A 19,265-nucleotide genomic window follows, 5' to 3' on the forward strand; every position below is an offset into this window, starting at 1 on the left:
TACATGCTTCCACCCCCCCCCCCCCTATATTATACACTATTTATTGTATTATGTTTTGTTATTGTTTATTTTTATTTTGTTTACATCAAATATTTCTTTTATTACTACTATCAAATAAAATTATATTAAAATTAACATATCAAATATAAAATAAAATAAAAAATAAAATAAAACATTATTTTATAAAAATGGAGGTGGGACTACAAGTTCCCAAAAAACATGAATAGTTATATTTTAAATTTAAAGATAAATGAATAATAATTAATAAAGACGGCAATGACAATGTCATTGATACGGTGAAAATTTTTTTTAATAATATAAATTTTTTTTTTTTAAATTGTTACTTACAATCAAATTTATCTTATTAATTTTTGTAAATATTTTATTATAAAATTATGATCATATTATAATGAAAGTGTTAAATTTTAATAGATAATTTTGTTGTAATTTAGTTTTCAAATAAATTGTTCACACCGAAATTTATATTAATATCTCATATATATAAATGCTAATTTTCAGAAAGTGTTTTTAATAAATGCTTAAATATAAGTATTAATATATATTATAAAAAGATCAATGAATGATTGAATTTAAAAAAAAATTTCATTTTAATAAATAGAAGATAAATTAGACATTTGTTCAAGAACGCGTTTAACAACATTCCGACACATGGAACGAAACGAAAATGGAAATTTTTTTTTGCCGGAACGGGAACAGAATAGGAACGTACAAATGCATATGCTTCAGGACATTAAAATAACTCCATAGCACTTTTTTGAGCATCACTTTTTTCTATCGCATTAACTATCACTTTTTCCCATACTTTTTAAAATACACATTTATATTCTCTATCTTTTTTAAACATAAAGAAATTTTTTTGTTCATCGTTCTATTAAACAAATTCTATTCTCTCAAATAGTAACATAATACTGAATATTATATGTCACTCCTTCTTATTTATATTATCATAGTTATTTCTTACGTAACTATGAATGTGCAGCATGCATCACTTATATCAGGGGGGAGAGTAGGAACACTCTGCATCGATTTTTTTTGAGGAGAATAGGGGGTAGGCACCTTTAAGGGAGGTATGATAAATTTATTGAGGGGTTAGCTATTAAATTTTTATATAAAATAGGGCAAAATATATTGCTATTAAAAATAATGCTTTTATTATAGACTTATTATAATCCAATGATATTGCTTATAATCGACCAAATCCATATCGCATATAATCATGGACACTATTTTTTAAATAAAACTTTCTGCTTAATTTAAAAGGGTTAGACATTCTCAGCAAACTCATATTCATATAATATTATAATAATGAAAAATAGGCGTCGCCGGGGGGGGGCAAGGGGAAATGTCCCCCCTTCAGTTTATCACTTTTTGTGAATATCATTTTAAGCTTATCCCCCTAAGTCCTCCCTCTACTCTCTGACCCTCAAAAATGTATGCATATATCTTAAACAATAATTTGAAAGAAAGAATGTAAAAGTTGATATTTTTTATAAAACTATTCATCATAATTTATACATGGAAAAAAGCATTTATATATATAAAAAGTGAACCTAAAATGTTTTTTAAGAAATGGAATATAAGCCAAAGATCTTAAGACAAAAGTGAAATGTATTATAATTATTAATAATAGATCCATAAAATTACTAAATAATATAATATATCAAATATAATTTTTTATAAAGTGAGTAATTTTAATTTATTTATTAATAAAAGCAAAATATAATTATAAAACTATTGATAAAATTAAATCATAAATTAAATAAAAAAATTAAAGCACAACACAAACAGTGGAATATTACATGTCATAGATTTACAGTATAACTATTCTATCAATTATCATATGACAATCAAGTAATTTTTACCAATATAGCGAATTATATATTTTACAGAAAACTGTAAAATATTGATAAGGACATCATAAAATATCTTGTGGAATCAGTGGCGTAGCTACGGGGGTGGTTTTCGGGTTTGGACCCCTCCCAGAGCAAATTTTTTTTAAAGACTTAAAAGTGACTTTGTATCAAATAAATACCATTAATATTTATATTTTTCTGGTTTTAATGTTTGTGAAAGAATATTATATTACTATTGAATTTATTCTGGGTAGTATTATTATAAAGTCATTGAGAATAATCTACTAAATTATAATAACATTACCTACTAATTTAAAATAACATTATCTACTAAATTATAATAACATTATCTACTAAATTATAATAACATTATCTACTAAATTATAATAACATTATCTACTAAATCATAATAACATTATCTACTAAATTATAATAACATTATTCATGCATTTAAAAATATTTATATATATTGTCGAAGATGTGGTTATGATTTTTAAGATAAACCCGGCCGAAGGCCGGGCAAAAGGGCCGAAGGCCCGTTAAAGGGGTCTGGGGGCGAAGCCCCCAGGATTTTATATGTTGGACCCCCTCTAAGGAAAATTCCTAGCTACGCCACTGTGTGGAATGAATAATATAAATATTAATTTTTAATATTAAAATAAATAGATAGCGTTAAATAATTAAATGCAAATTGTTGCAATATTTATTATCAAGATAATTGATTAGAAAAATTTGTTAAAATATTAACTGTAATATATTCTCTAACTGTCAAATATGTCTGTAAAAGTATAATTTTACCTAGTATTTAGTAACTAATTATAGAGTAATATCAACTATATGTCTACTTACTTTATATAAATAAATTTCTTATACCTGTTTGGAATAATATATTACCATGCTTTTATATTAATGTATATACAAGTAATTTATTATATTTTATATAAACTAATAAAAATATATTTCATATTTGTTTCAGGCTTATTTTTTCTATTAAAATTAACCTCCCATCTTGTAAAAATATTTTATGACTATATACTAAGGTAACTCGGCCGAAGGCCTAGGCAAAAGCGGGCCGAAAGGCTACCCAAAATGGGGCCTAAAGGCAAAGCCCCTATTAATTTTTTAATTCCCCCCCCCCCCTTAGGAAAATTCTGGATACGCCTATGTTATACATTATTGTAAATGAGGGATTTTTAATTGAATTCATGGTAGAGGTGGGCGCGGGCCTAATTTTTTATTCACGGCCCGCTCGCTCACGGTGTCAATAAAAAATATTCACGCACATTCACGCTTATCACTAAAAAATTTTAGACCCGACCCGCCCGCTCACGAAAGGCAATATTTTGATTCACGCCCGTCACGCCCGAAAATTCACGGTGTTTTTAAATTTTTCAAAACTTTAATGCTATAATTTTTTACACTTTTTTGAATTTATTCTATTTATTTCTTTAATTCCATAATCCATAATAACAAAAAAAAAATTTACCAAATTTTTACTTTTTTTTTAAAAATGTTATATCTTTATTACGCATATTATCTTATTAAATTTACATAAAACCTAATTAATATAATTTATAAATTTATAATTATATAATTAAAAATAAAATTCTATAATTGAGTCCCCAAAAAGGAACCATAATTGTGTCTAAAAATTTCTATTTAAATTTTTTGTCGAATAAAAAGGAATTCTCTTGGTTCATTTGTGAAAAGTCGTATTTTATTAGCAAGATTTTTTAAAAACAAAAATGTTGAAGGCAAAAAATGCCCGTTAGTAGAAGTCACTACTGGAGTGAATAAAAAGTTTTTAAAATTTTTGTATTTGTTTATCTTTTTAATTTCAGCCTGTGTTATTAAATTGAAATTTATGTTTGAAGGGAATGATGAGACACACGTGTAGTCCCATATGAGTGATTTGCCGAGGGCCCAAGGTATGGTTGTCATACCATCAGGTCTGAAACCATCTACTTGAGATAAATTTGATGGTTCGAGATTGTTTGGAATGTGTGCAGCTGTTAAGCTTAAGAATGTCTATTTTTTTTTATTTCAAGTGTGTACGCCTTTCCTTTAATAGGTGATTGGCTCCAGAAAATAACCTTTCACTAGAAGTCGAATTTGCCAGGGACAAAATTTTGCTCTCTAATTTTCTCAAAAAAGGAAATAAATTTTCCTGCTTCCAAAACTTCAAAATTTTGCAATTGTTATTTGTTATATGGTATGAATCTTTTAAATTCACATAGCTTTCATCGGTAAAAATAAAATATGTTTCATTTAGAATATATGATTTTTTTGAATGTAGAATGAATTAGGAAAGTATTAAATAACAGTTGGCATTGACTTATGCATATCATCTAATTTTATATCATTTCACATTTTTAAGATTGTTTTGTAAATATCTTCCTTTTCTTCGTCTATTAAAAACTTACTTTTGAAATTTGGATCTAGAATTAAGCCTACCTTAAGTGCTTGAGAATAAATTTTAAAGTTTAAGTAAAAAATCTCGTGACAAAATACCTAAACATAAAAAGAACGTGACACCAGATGTTGTTTATAAAATGCCGTAATATTTTTTGTCAAAAATTTTTCTTTTTTAAAAAAGAACTAAATTAAATTAGAAAATATATAAAAAAAATTAAAATTTCCGTGATTCACGGGAAATTCATGTTCACGCCCGGGAAAAATTTTGGGAAGGCCCGTCACGCCCAATAATTTAAAATTTATTCACACTCAAATAATTTCAGGGCTCGCGCCCACCTCTAATTCATGGTCTTAAAAATAACTCTTTTATAATCACAATATTTTGATAGTTGGTAGTAGAGCTAAAATAATTTAAGTTATTCTTTTTTAATGTATGAAGGGAGTACCATTATATATTTTTTTTTGGGGGGGGGGGTAAGCATAATTTTTTAAGGGAGGGGGGAGAGTGGGGGAGGGGGGTTGCATCTGTTTAAATCTTGTTATGTAGACACTGACAGCATGAGAGTTTAGATTGGAGAAGGTGGGGCTGAAATCCTAGTGCACCCCTGTCCATGACTAATTATGATTAATAACCTTTTTAATATGTAATTTATTTTACTAATTATTGGAGACAAGAGCTAGTCGGCACAAGGGGTTTGTCAGTTCAATGGATTTTATTTAAAAACGAAAAATGTTTAGAAATTTAAATTTAATTATGCAATAGCATTGCATAATATGTATATTTGAGGATAAAAGTATTTTATACCCTTAGGCTATATGACAAAATGTGTTTTATAGACAGCACAATATTAGGTGGCATTCTCAGTTTAGTTACATCCCTTAAACGCTCCATTTTCATCCCACCAATTTATTTTTGTGGTTGATATATTTGTCAATTTTAATTAACCTGTATATTTTTAAAAATTCACGAAAATATAAAAGTACGATGTGACAAAAACAAAATAGAAACTGAACCCGCCTTCCTATAATTGAGGATAAGGTTTTTTTTTCAGGTGCAAGTGGATGCTACAAATATAAATAATAAACTAATAAGATTATTAACCATATTAACCAAATTAAATATTCACGAGAAGTTAAATATTCACGAGAAGTTAAATAATATATTCTTAATTTCTTTTTTTCTCTTTTAGGTTAATTTGCAATTAATATGAACATTAAATCTCAATATCGATAGTAATCATTAAGACTTACACTAAAGATTTAAAGCTTAAAATCAGCCACCACCTATCCTTAAAGTAATTAAATTATTTCGTAGTTCTCGGGTATAGGCTTTCGTTTAGTCCAACTTTTTTGTTATTAGCCTATAGACGTTTAAACAACAGTTCTAGGACTGTTGTGCGTACAAGTACGTGCGGCTTGCCAGCACACGTGTTAAGGTCTCATCATTTTTTTCCCACTAAATTAAATATCCAGTTTGATGGATTTTGCTTGTTGTATCCACACCAGAGGGCGAAAACGCTTTTATCACGTAAAGTATTGGCGCAGATGTTAAATTAAAGAAGGAGAAAAATGTTTTTTTTTAAAAAAAGAATGTCAATCAACATTTATTTTTTTGATTACATTTAATTTTGATAAAAAATGATTATTCTGTTTTTTTCATGATGGGATTTGATTTTTTAAAAATTATGGAATGATATGAATTCATTAATTTTTTTTCTTAAAAATTATCAAATAAAGAAAATTCAAAATTAAACCTCTTTTTTAGTATAAGAGTTTAAAAATAATAAAATTAACATTGTATTAAATTAAAACCCCTTTTTCACATTGTAGAAAGTTTCATAGTCATATTTCATTTTAAATATTTTTTCAGAAGGTATTAATTATATTAGTAACTAGGGGAAGGGCTAGTCGTATTAATCATATTATGCTTACAAATATGATATATTATAATATATTTATATAATAATATAAAATGAGTATTCATTGACTACTGTAATATATTTGAATCAATTATATATTATAATACAATAGAATTAGGAAAAAATAAAAAAAATTATAAAAATTTTACACTTCTATAATTCAAATAAATGTCATATTTTGTCATTTTTATGTGAATTATTTAAATGGTATATTTATATCAATGCAACACGGTTCGTGAAAATAATATTGAATCTACAAGCCCCGGGTTTGGGACTTATTGCTGCAAAAATTTACTTTTACTAGAATCAATCTTTAAAAAAGAAGTATATAACATTTAAAAGTTTTATCAATGTATATGGTTAGGTAGGTGTTTGGGCTATCTCATGGTATTTTGTAAATTTAAATACAACAAATATTTTCCGACCTATGATAATTTTGACAAAAATTGAGCTGACTAGCCCTAGTCCCCTACCTGATATTTTATTTCTAAGGTTTAAAAAAACCTATTTTATTGATTTGTAAGTCCAATCAACCACTTCCTTATGTAATTCTTACTTGATTAAATTTACATTTCTTATACATATTGTAAAAATAAACACATTGATGAAATTGGAACATTTTATCTATACAATATGAATCTATAATCATAAATCTTCAAATAAATTAAATGATTTCTTAAAATGAATACTTTAATCAATGACTGCACCAGAACTGCACTATAATATACTTTTAGTCGAATTTAATATATTTTTGTTTATCGCAATATATTTATTCTCAAGATTTATACGTTTTTAAAAGTGTTTTATTACTCTTTTCTTAATCGACTACTTTAGTAGTTTCCAAATAATCGTTACATCTTCAATATTTTAGTAAACAATTTTTTCAAAACAATTATCTTATTGTATAAGTTCCTTTATTTCATTGTCTAGTAGCATGTGAATTAGATTATTCCATCTCCACTTTTTGTAATTTTACAAGAGAGCAATTTATAAAAATTCAGTATTTGAATTTTTAATATCAGACATGTTTTTTTTTAAATTTTAATTCAAGAACATATATATATGGTATTGGGATAAGGAATCATGTGGGATTCGGAACCAACGTGGGGATTCGAGATCTTGAATCCCTACGTTTTATTCGGAATCTTTTTTTAAATATTTTTATGAAAAATGTTCCGAATCCCCATGCTAAATTATATTTTTTTTCTTCCTTTTTTTGGTGTCTGGCTGGCACCAGAAAATTTTATTTAGAGATATTTTATTTGTTATAATAAAATAAAAGATATAAATTATAAAAAAGGAGATAATTAAAATGCCAAAATAAGGGATTTAAAAAGAGAATGTTTAAAAAAAAAATTAAGGTGTATATAGAATGAAAAGGGATAAGGTTAAGAAGACATTTTTGTTTTTATAAATTTATATAAAATCATAAATATTTTCACATGAATATAAATTTTTAAAAAATCCGAATTAAAATAAAATATTTATTGTAACTTATGTTTCCATTAATTATTTGTCTAAAATTTTGATTCTATAAAAGAGAAATATGCCCATACATTTGATGTAGAGGACTCGATGAATAGCAATGGTAAAAATTGCTCAAATATTTGTTCATGGATAAAATAATTAGACTTATCTTGATCATATTCCTGGAAATTCTCTGCTCCTTACTGACAGAATTAGGATTTATTCTACATGTAATATTAAAGAGACAGATTGCAACAGAAAAAATTATTCACTATATTTTATATAAAAAAAATGACATTAGATTTAACAATTATTGAGCATTTTCTTGCTCGTTTGTTTCAAGTTGAAGAACATAAGGAAATAGGTAGGATATATAAATGATACATAAAATTATTAGTTATTAAAATATTGTATTCTATATTCTAATACCCTGTATATGACTGTGAAGTGATAACATTTAAAATATTAATACTTTTTATTTACCAATAAACTCCTTTTAAACCACAAAAATCCAAAGTATGCCATAAAATAATAAAATAAACAAATTTATACTGGTTCAGGCTGGAAAAATATTAACTTCAATTTAAGTCCAAACTATAAACATCCAACGGTGAACGTCCAATTTATTCATAAAAATATCTAATTAGTATCATGAACGATAATATAAACATTAATAATAATATGTAAACACATAATCAATAACTGAAATCTTCACAATCTCATCCATTCTTTGTTCTTCCCCAGCTGGCATCCTGTGATCTCCCCTTCTCCCTTCTTCCCCCAAGGAAAATTAATTGTTCATGTCATAAAAATGACTGACATTTAGTATATTATATTAAATTTATTTCTTCTTTTTTCTAACTGCTACAACACTGATAGAATTTAAAATATTAATATTTATTATTTACCAATAAATTCTTTTTAAACTATTCACAAAAATCCAAAGTATACCATAAAATAATAAAAATTAACAAATTTATACTGGGTCACGATGGAAAAATATTAATTCTATTTTAAAAGTAAGGTTTTCTAAAAATTAGTATGAGTCGAGGGCGATCTTTTTAATTATTAAAAGTTAAATAATTTTAATATAATTAAATATCATAAGCGATTTTCCTTGATATTAAGGAAATGTATTATATATTTTTAACGATTAGGGAAAGAGCATATAAAATAAAAATATTTATTTATATATTCACATAAAAGCCGTCACTTTTTTTATTGTTTACCAATGAGGAAAATTATGTGAACTCTATATACATTGCTACATAGTCGTAGCCAGGATTTTTATAAAGGGGGGGGGGAATTAAAAAATTACTGGGGGCTTCGCCCCAGACTCCCTTTTGGGCTTAGTTTATTTATAGTCATAAAATATTTTCACAAATATTAATAAAAAAAATAAGACTGGAACAAATATGAAATATATTTTTATTAGTTTTTATAAAATAAAAATATAATAAATTACTTGTATTGTATATACCTTAATATAAAAGCATTGTAATAATTTATTACAAACAATTATAAGAAATTTATTTATAAAAAGTAAGTAGACATATAGTTGATTTTACTCTATTATATAGAATTAGTTATAAAATACTAGGTAAAATTTTTACAGACATATTTGACAGTTAGAGAATATATTACAGTTAATAATTTAACAAATTTTACTAATCAATGCTCTTGATATTAAATATAGCAACAATTTGCTTTCAATTATTTAGCGCCATCTATTTATTTTAAGTAAAATGGATATTTAAATTTAATCTTCATATTATTCATCCCACAATGTCTTTAAAAAATATTTTCTGATGTCCTTATCAATATTTTATAGTTTTCTGTAAAATATATAATTCGCTATATTGGTAAAAATTATTTGATTGTCATTTGATACTTAGATATCTGTAAATCTACAACATATAATATTCCACTGTTTGTATTGTGCTTTAATATTTTTTTAATTTATGATTTAATTTTATCAATAGTTTTATAATTATATTTTACTTTTATTATGATAAATAAATTAAAATTACTCAACTTTATTAAAAATTATATTTGATATATTATATTATTTAGTAATTTTATGGATCTATTATTAATAATTATAATACATTTCACTTCTGTCTTAAGACTTATCTTTGGCTTATATTCCATTTATTAAAAAACATTTTTGGTTCATTTTATATTTATAAATGTATTTTCCCAAAAATCTATAAATTATGATGAATAGTTTTATAAAAAAATAAAAACTTTTACATTCTTTCTTTTAAATTATTATTTAAAATATATGCATACATATTTGAGGGTCAGGGAGTGGGTGGGAGAACTAAGGGGGATATTTTTTATTAGCTAAAAATGATATTTACAAAAAGTGATAAATTTCTGAAGAGGGTGGGAATTTCTCCTTGCCCCCCCCTTGGCTACGCCTATGCATTGCTACGAAAATAGCAAAGATTTCAAACAAAGATTCGCGCGTTCAAATTGTTCATAATATTACTAATAGTCCTTGTTCAAAAAAATATTGGCCATAATATTACATGGAAAAATATTTGTGCTACCAATATATTGGGAATAGTATTTCTAATCATATTTAAATGATCGCTGGCATCAAAACATACTTTATTCTCAAATAATTGTACAAAATAACTTTCTTAATCACGTGTTTTTACCTATCTATAGGACAGATAGAACTAATATCTGACCTAAATATTTAGAAAATATTAAAAATTGAACGAAATAAAATATGGGTAGGAACGTGTGCTGGAAGAATTTCAACACCATTTATTGCCTGTAGTCTATTAAAAACTATGAAATTAAATGATTTTGAAGTTCCCGTCAAAGATATATCAATCATAGGTAATTTAAGCTATTTTTATAGTAACCACATATACTCCCCAAATTAATTCATGTGCATAAAATACATTTACTTTTTATTTCACCTGCTAAAAATTTTTAGGAGCTTTACGGAAGAATAAAAGGTGCGAGTGTTTCAAGAACAACCTTAAATATGAAATGTCTTATTGCATTCAATAATTGTTGCAATAAATAATGTTTTTTAATTCGGATTTTTTAAAAATATAAAAAAAATATCTTATCCTTATCCCTTTTCATTCATATTATGCCTTAATTTTATATTATTTACTTTTTAAAACATTCTTTTTAAATCCCTTATTTTGGTATTTTAATTATATCCTTTTTCATAATTTATATTTATATCATTTATTTTATTATAACAAATGAAATATCTCTAAATGAAATTTTCTTGTGCCAGCAGACGGCAAAAAAAATATCGGTTATTTAAAAAAATATTTAAAAAAAAATTCCAAAAATCCCCACGTTGGGATTTCGAATCCCACATGATTCCGTATTCCAACTCAATACGACATATATATATTATAAAAAATATCATGATATTCAAAAAATAAGATTTATTACTTTTTCAAAACTGGAGATAGAACAAATACCTCATTTCATTTATATTATTTTAAATAATATTACTATATCTCAAAATAACTCCCTTTTAAATTAAAAAATCTATCAATAAGTATGGAATAATAATTACTCTTGCTGTAAACGTTACTTCAAAAAAGAAACGCTTTACTCGTTATGTCTGAAATAAGGAGCGCGTTACCGTTACCTTGTGAAAAAAGGAATGCGCATTACTAGCTATTCAAAAGAGTAACACGTTATACGTTACTTGAAAAATTAAATATTATATATAAAAAAATTTTTTCCCCCTATATATATAATATTAATAAAATTATGCAAAAAAGAATATATTATAAGATAAAATCTTTTTATAATAATTTTTTTTCCATATATAATTTATAAATAAAATAATACAAAAATAATATATAATTAAAAAGATATTTCTCAAAGGCCTGCACATATATTTTAAAATCGAATATTTTAAATCGCCATTATTAGCTATAAAAATTAAGAATAATGTAATATATTTTAAAAAAATTCGGGCGGGGCCGTGCAAATGGTACCTCTGCAGGTCTCTGATATTTTTGTAATAATTTTTTATTTATTTTTAATTTAACAACAATTGATTTTTAAAATTTTGATCAGATAAACATGAACGCTTAGTGCTTAACGCAGCCTTTACCATGCTGAACACAAGTTCAACTGATACAGAGGATGGGAGGGTTGTATTATACTTAATAAATAAAAATTTTAATCGGGGGAATTTATTAAAAATTAAGGAATACTCTTTATTTTGTAAAGGCTTAGTTCATCTTCAAAAATATTCAGATCCTCATTCAAATTTTTTTTATCTTCATCAGAAAATAATCTGTACGTGTGTTGTTTTTTAAAGGAATCAAGTTTTCCTTTTCTTTGTCATGATCTTTTCTCAAACTGGAAATAATTTCAAGCTTTCTTCCTTCTCTGATATCTAGTTTTGCGAGGGCCAATCTGATTTAAATAGCGGGAGAATTATTGCTGATTTCTTATATTCAATTGTAATAAAATATTATCAAAAAAGAAATTGTGAACAATTCTTCAATTCTATACCTTTTATATATATCTTGCAGAATTACATTAATAAGGCTTACAAAATGAAATTATTTAAAGCCATTTTTTTATATTATAATAATTATCGCGGGAGTGAGATTTCCCAAATGCATTTTTTCTTCTCTCTCTAAAATCAAAAGAGCTGTAGGAACATGTTCCATAACTTATAAATTCATATATTAAACCACTTTTCATTATCTGAAAATATCTCTAATTTGGATTTATCACAAGATTCGTCAAATATGTGGCCATTCTTCTTAATAAAACTATCTATGAGTAATAGAAAGAGTTTCATCTGTTATAACCAGTTTAATCAGATATCTTCCCCTTTTTTCCTTAAAAAAGTATGTACTGTTTGAAGGATGCCCAATTCCACAATTGGTTATAATATTCTTTATAAAAGAAATTATTTAGAGAATAAGAATATAAATTAACATACATGGATTGATCCATAATTAATTGGATTAACAACTTGACTGAAAATTCAATGATGAAAATTTAAAATAAAAAAGAAGGAATTTGGTGGTTGATGTGAATTAAAAACTCGTCTTAAATTATTTATAAAATTTAAAAAATAAATAAAAGTAATTTATTTTTTCTATATTTTTTAAGAAATTAAAAAAAGAAACGCGTTACTCGTCTAGGAGGAAGTAACGAATGGTGTAACGATGCTACTTTATAGCACTAATAATGACAAAGTATAAACAAGACAGCAGACTTTATTCTTTAATATGTATGAAATTTTCATAGATATAATGAAAATTGATATATTAAATCAAAACTATATTTTAAAGCGATTTTTAAATATATTTAACGTAACTATAGAATCGCGTTAAGCAACATATTAATTAATAAAATACATTATATTCAACAGAGTCATATATCACTCAATTTTAAAACGCACTATAATAGAGGTTTTAGTAGATTATAGAAATATATGGGGAAAGAAGACTTTAGTTGTCTATTATATTATTATTCGCATTATTTCCATAAAATAATGTGCTCCATTGATAATCAGCATTATTTTGATAATTTTTTTTATAAAATATTTACATTATTTTATCTTATTTAAAGAATTAATTTCCCTGATCCAAAATGGTAAATTATTAAAATTCTTAGAAATTTCTTTCTTACTTTCTGAAAAATTAATTGGTTCACTGTGCTATATGGTTCGGGTGGTCCATCCGATAATAATATAGCTTTTACATTGTCCAAGATATACACTTCCGTTTCAGGTAATCTTAATATTGATGAAATCCCACTTTGATCAGGTTAATGATTACCTTGAAATAATAATTCTATATTTTCCATATTAAAACTAAATTTTTATCAAACAAAAGTTCTCTACCATTCAACAGTTTAAGAAATAGATGCTGCATATCTTCACTTAAATTTGAGAAATATTCAGATCTTTAGGAATATTTAGGCATTTACCAATAAATAACAGAAGTCATTGACTTTTAGTTATTAAATTAAAATTATTGATTCTATTTGGTTAATGTTAGAACTAACAGTTTGAAGAATTTTTTTTAAAAATATATCCCCAAATTAATATTTATTAAAATAAACTGTGGCTTTTACATTTATAAAAAAATAAAATAAAATATTAAAAGTATATGTATTGAATTGAAATCGTAATAAATTCAAATGTTTTCATAAATTATAAATACAAAATACACCTAAATTATTCAAACAAACTAAATACAGTTTCACTAAAGTATTTGTAGTAAATAATAGGCATGGTCAGGATTATGCGGGAGGAGGGGGCTATTAGGTTTTTTCCTTATTTGGTAATTAGGAAATAATGATTTTACATATAATACTGTAATGTGAACACATGGTCTATGTGTGAAATGCAATTTCAACACATGTAATTGTCCTTGTGTCATGTAAACAAAATCAAAGCTACATTTTTATAAATATCTCCTAAAATAATAAAAATCCATTTTTGGGTATTAAAAATAAATGCGAAAATTTTCCGAACAAAGATTTTAACAAAATTACAAGACATATGTATAGAAATAAATTTAATATTTTATAGGGAGGAAAAATATATAATATGTAGAAAATAAAATATTTTCCATCTAGGAATTACTCAGTATCCTAAGAAAAATATACCATTTCTACCTAACTCTGCCATCACAATTAGCACAAATTCACAAAAATGTAGAATGCAAAGTAACAAAAATATAATGGGTTATATGGTATATATGTAAAGAATTTTTAATATACTTTCACAATATAAAATAATTTGAGTCTTTTTTTTTTTAAAAAAAAAATGTTCATAAAATAAATAGTAAAATGTGATGTGCTATAAAATTATTACAAATATAAAAAAAATGTAATATGCAACATAAATTTACAAAAAAAAATTTACACAAAAAATAACTTTCTCCCATATGTAAACTAAACAATATTCCCACCTCAAGGCATACCCATCAACATGGACTGACCTTATCTGTAAAAATATTTTCCCTTCACATCATTGCATACCATAAAAATAATATAATAATTGCAAATAAAACTTTTTATGAAATTTTATAATTTAAAAAAAAAAATATATATATTAAATATAAAGATTTCATAATTTTTTAAAAATAATATTACACATCATCTAATATATCATATTAATCCCTACCCAATTTATATATATATCAAATGCAGACACTAATTCAAAATAACTATCCACATATAACATTATAGATATTATTCTGACTTCATCATACTTCAATTCCTTTAAATTATCATTCATAATTAAATATATCATATGTGTAATTCATATTACACCCTATTTCATAAAAATGGTTAATTACTTCAAAATAAACAATATTAACTCACCCTTAATAGATCCCTTAATAATATATCAACCTTAATTGAAACTGAATTACATATACAATATATTAATTAATAATAAATTATCCCACACATGTCCATCCCTTTAAAAACCCAAAATGCATAATTATATACCACATACTTTATTACAAAAGTCCATTTCTATATATATTTTCATAAATTCCAAATATTTAAATATTTAGCAATCCTTTCTGTCCTGCTGATCTTGAGGTCTTATCTTCCTATGACGGATTACCTATAACACCATTCAATGAGTCTTAAGGCGTACCAAATAATAAGACCATATCTACTGTCAAAATTGGATGTACAATATACATCTAGATATATAATATAACAAATATTACTGTCTTATATTCCTGATCTTATTTTCATATTCCTGCCTAATACTCATTACATACTTTCTATCTTAAGCTTTGTAAGGTAAACATTTAAAACAAAATTATAGAATCCCTTAAACTCACCTTTTAATCTCACTTACCCCTATATAGGGATTAGTACTTATGCGTTGTGTACCTAAATCTTTATGTTGTCGGTCCTGGTTCGCGGTCAATATTATTAAAAAAAAATGCCCTTTTACTCTCAACCCTTCCCTCTCAAAAATATAACTTAACAATCCAAAACAATCCCTTTAATAATATTAAATAAATATAATAAACATTACTACAAGTCCACATTATTTATGCACATATAACATTACATCTTATACATATTAAATCTTCCCCAATCAATCCCGTCTTCATCCAATATCATGTCTTCTTCACTCCAAATCGCAAACAAAGAAACTTTTATTGTTCTTTTCTAAAAACAACCCATGTGATCTTCTCGTTCTGCTCTCATCCACAAGGAAACATTAATTCCCCTGCCAGAAAATAACTGACATTTTCAGTATTATATTAAATTTATCAACAGCTACAACAGTTTGGTTTGTTAAATTTTTCATAAAGATGCTTTTTTTTAAAAAACAAGAATTTGAATTATATTTATTATTTTAAAAATAATTAACTTTTACTTATTTTTATCAATTATTGCCTATAGTAATATATTGTATAATTTTTAGGGAAATTTTCCATTGGATAAATCTCTATATTATAATTTATTGAGGTTTAGCATATTTTTACTATGAATATTTTAATTAATATTTCCACATTATCATTCTTTTTAAATTTACCGATATAATATTACTTTATTGTTTCAACATTATAAGTATTAACTGTTATGATAATGTTAAAATGTGCAACCCTGAATTCATAGTTAGCGTGAATACGCGCCCAAGTATACAAAATTCGCAGCGGAGAATACAGAAATACAACATATTTGTATACTCAGTCGCGCTGCATTCACAATTAGAGCGAATTTGCAGCGAAATATAAAAAAAATACACAACATATTTTTTATACTTGGCCACGAATTCCTTTTAACTGTGAATGCAAGGTTAAGTTTTTATCATTTTATTGAGTTTAACCCATAATAACTAAAAATATACTTTAAGATTCTAGAAATGTAAATTTATTTTGCATCTTTCTTTATGCACCATTTATATGTCGTTTATATATATGTAGACATTTTTTACCAATGTGTACATTAAGAATGCCCCTTACTCTCAACCCTTCCCTTTAAAAATATAACTTATCAATCCCAAACAATCCTTTTCTAATAATTAAATAAATACCAACAATGAACATTACCAACTAGGACAACCACATTGTTTAATTTCATGTTATACCATATTTTAATTATGTTCACATCAAAATAATTTATAAATGTTTCATATTCATAAAAATAGTTCAAATCCCAATATATCTTCTTTGTTCTTTCCCAGCTAGCATCTCCTGATCTCCCATTCTCCCTTCTCCCCCCAAGGAAAATTAATTGTTCATGTCATAAAAATGACTGACATTTAGTATATTATATTAAATTTATTTCTTCTTTTTCTAACTGCTACAACAGTCTGCATATATACTTTCATGTAATATAATTTAAGGATAAATTATAATATTTGAATTTGTAAAAATAAATCATTGAAAATAATATGTAAAATAATTCAATTATTTAATTTAGTTTATCAAAAATGATTTATTTTATGTTTCTAAATTTATATTAAAAATATTCAAGTAATTTAAGATCTATGAGTATTGGAAATGTATCGTTTTTAATAGAAATAAGTAAAATATTTATAGTAATACCCTATAATACATCGAAATTTTATAAGTATTGCACGTTTACCGTTTCGATACAAATAGAACATATCATACAGTATCATCGATATAATATCGCGTTACTTTCGCAACTATGTATAATATAGAAATTATATCAATAAATGATAAGAATAGATAATTTATTATGTAATTCTAAATGATTTTGAGAATATATAAGTTTTAACTAATTTACTTTTGAAAATATAATTTGACAAACGTCACTTTTTATGTAACTTGTAACTGGAATTAGTTGCTTTTCAAAAGCAAACGCATATGTTATATTTAAAATCCTTACTATAGAATATGTTTTAATAGTTCAGATCCAGATTCTTATTTAAAATGTTATCTATTGTCAATTATTTTATTATTAAAGCGGATTTAAATTGTTTAGGAATTGATTACAACACTTTCGCTTTAATATTATATTTAAATTTTAATGCTTTTATAATTTTACATGTATAAATTTAAATTCTATTGAGCTAATAATTTATACAAAATCAATAGCATAGAGATATTTTAATTTCATTAAAGACTATACTATTTAAGTTGCGGAAATGAAATCGATTATTAAAATTTTTAAGATTCAATTTAAGTTATATTTTCAAATTTTTATAAATCATATAATGTAATCAATTTTTTTTAAAAAAGATAACTTTTTCATATTGAAATACAATATCTTATAAAATAAAATAATTTATATCTATGATCTCTCATATTTATAACTTTAGTAAATTTTCTTATCAATTAATAAATGTATTTTAAAATAATTCATCCAGAAATTGAAATATATAATCGTGAGTATTCCATCTATATTAGTAAGTTTCAAGTTTTTTATTATTTTGCTAATATTTATTTAAGAAAGTTTTTATAATAAAATACCTATTGAGCCAGGTCAGTTTCATGAGTTGCTTAAATTTATGTAATGAAATATTTAAAATTTTACGGGGCTTTCGGCAAAAAAAGAAAGCAGTATACTTAAAAAATTATATATAAAATGTGATTATCATTATTTTAATTCACATTTTATCTTATAGTTTTTTATTTTTATTAATCAAGATTTTTCGGACATTTATGATTTAGAGTGCTTTAAAATAGAAAAAATAAGATTTAAAAAAAAATGACTATATGAGTAGGAACCCATCATAAAGCTATTATTTCATTATGCTAAATAATTTTTGTTTCAAGTATTTTTTTTCTCACTGAATGAATTTAACAAGAATCATCTTTTGTCAGGATTTACCCCAAGTCCGGAGTATTCCCGGGCACAACCAGCATATTTACGAACAAATGTTAATTGGCTTTATTTTAATAAAAGATGATTTTAAAATCAACAAATAATATAAATAAACTTTATTAGTGAATTTAATAATCAATGAGGCTCAGCATTGACCTAATGTTTGCTATGATCCTAATAGTACTTTGTCCTCGTGCATTTTTAAAATTTTGTTATAATCATTACTAGTAATACATTTATGATTATTTTAATTTAGAAATTTTCACATTTAAAAAATTATAAAATTTTTTTATACTGTCCAGTAATTACCCCGACCGGCATATGTTCAGAGGTAGTATCTACATAAATCGATCACTATGAAATAAATCTTTGTTCAAAATCGTTGAAATTTTATTTTATATTTGTTAAGTATTCAAAGTTGATCCCTGTATCAATTTTATGGCGGAACTTAAATAAATTCATTTTAAACAAAAAATTTAGCACACTTTATTTTTACTTTTAGTAATTAAAAGATTTTTTTTGCATTAAAATTTTTCCAAAGTGTTTGAAGCTGTTTTTCTTTTCACAAATCGATTTTTTTTATATAAACCTATTTTAATCATAAATTTAAAGTCTCAAAGTCAAATTGTTTCTAGATACGAAAGCTGCCCGGATCTACCCCATGTCCGAAGTAGCCTTGGTCTCCATCTATATCTTTATAATTTTTCGGGCTAAAATTGTGCATGATTCAACAATCAAAATTACTTTTTTAATTCTCTCTAATTCTCATACTGGATTCATTATAATACAAAAT

Source organism: Gordionus sp. m RMFG-2023, chromosome 3 (assembly GCF_954871325.1).
Source record: "Gordionus sp. m RMFG-2023 chromosome 3, tfGorSpeb1-WG-v2, whole genome shotgun sequence".
Taxonomy (NCBI): Eukaryota; Metazoa; Nematomorpha; class Gordioida; order Chordodea; family Parachordodidae; genus Gordionus; species Gordionus sp. m RMFG-2023.